We start from the raw sequence: 209 nt of genomic DNA, 5'->3' as shown, positions 1-209 counted from the left end.
GGGGGGGGGGGGGGGCTCTGGAAGGAAGGTGGTGAGTCTCCCCGCTCCTTTGTTTTACTGTAACCAACCATTCCCCTGGGGAAGGGATGGCCCCAGATGAGTTGATGCACCAAAAAGGCTGGAGCGATCTCAAGGAAGTATTTACCGCTATTCTCACTGGAAGAGCAAAAGGGCTTCGGATTTGCCAAGAGCTCAGAAGGCAGCTGCTG

At 55.5% G+C, this 209-nt stretch overlaps 1 protein-coding gene across 3 annotated transcripts in view; it reads right to left on the bottom strand.

Moving 5' to 3' along the window:
- The window catches only part of ABHD10 (abhydrolase domain containing 10), a 40,239-nt gene that overhangs the window by 12,769 nt on the left and 27,261 nt on the right, over window positions 1-209 (bottom strand). The gene's annotated exons all lie outside the window — the stretch shown is intronic.

This window comes from Myotis davidii, unplaced genomic scaffold (genome assembly GCF_000327345.1).
Source record: "Myotis davidii unplaced genomic scaffold, ASM32734v1 scaffold379, whole genome shotgun sequence".
Lineage (NCBI taxonomy): Eukaryota > Metazoa > Chordata > Mammalia > Chiroptera > Vespertilionidae > Myotis > Myotis davidii.
This window is presented reverse-complemented; position numbering and strand designations above follow the sequence as displayed.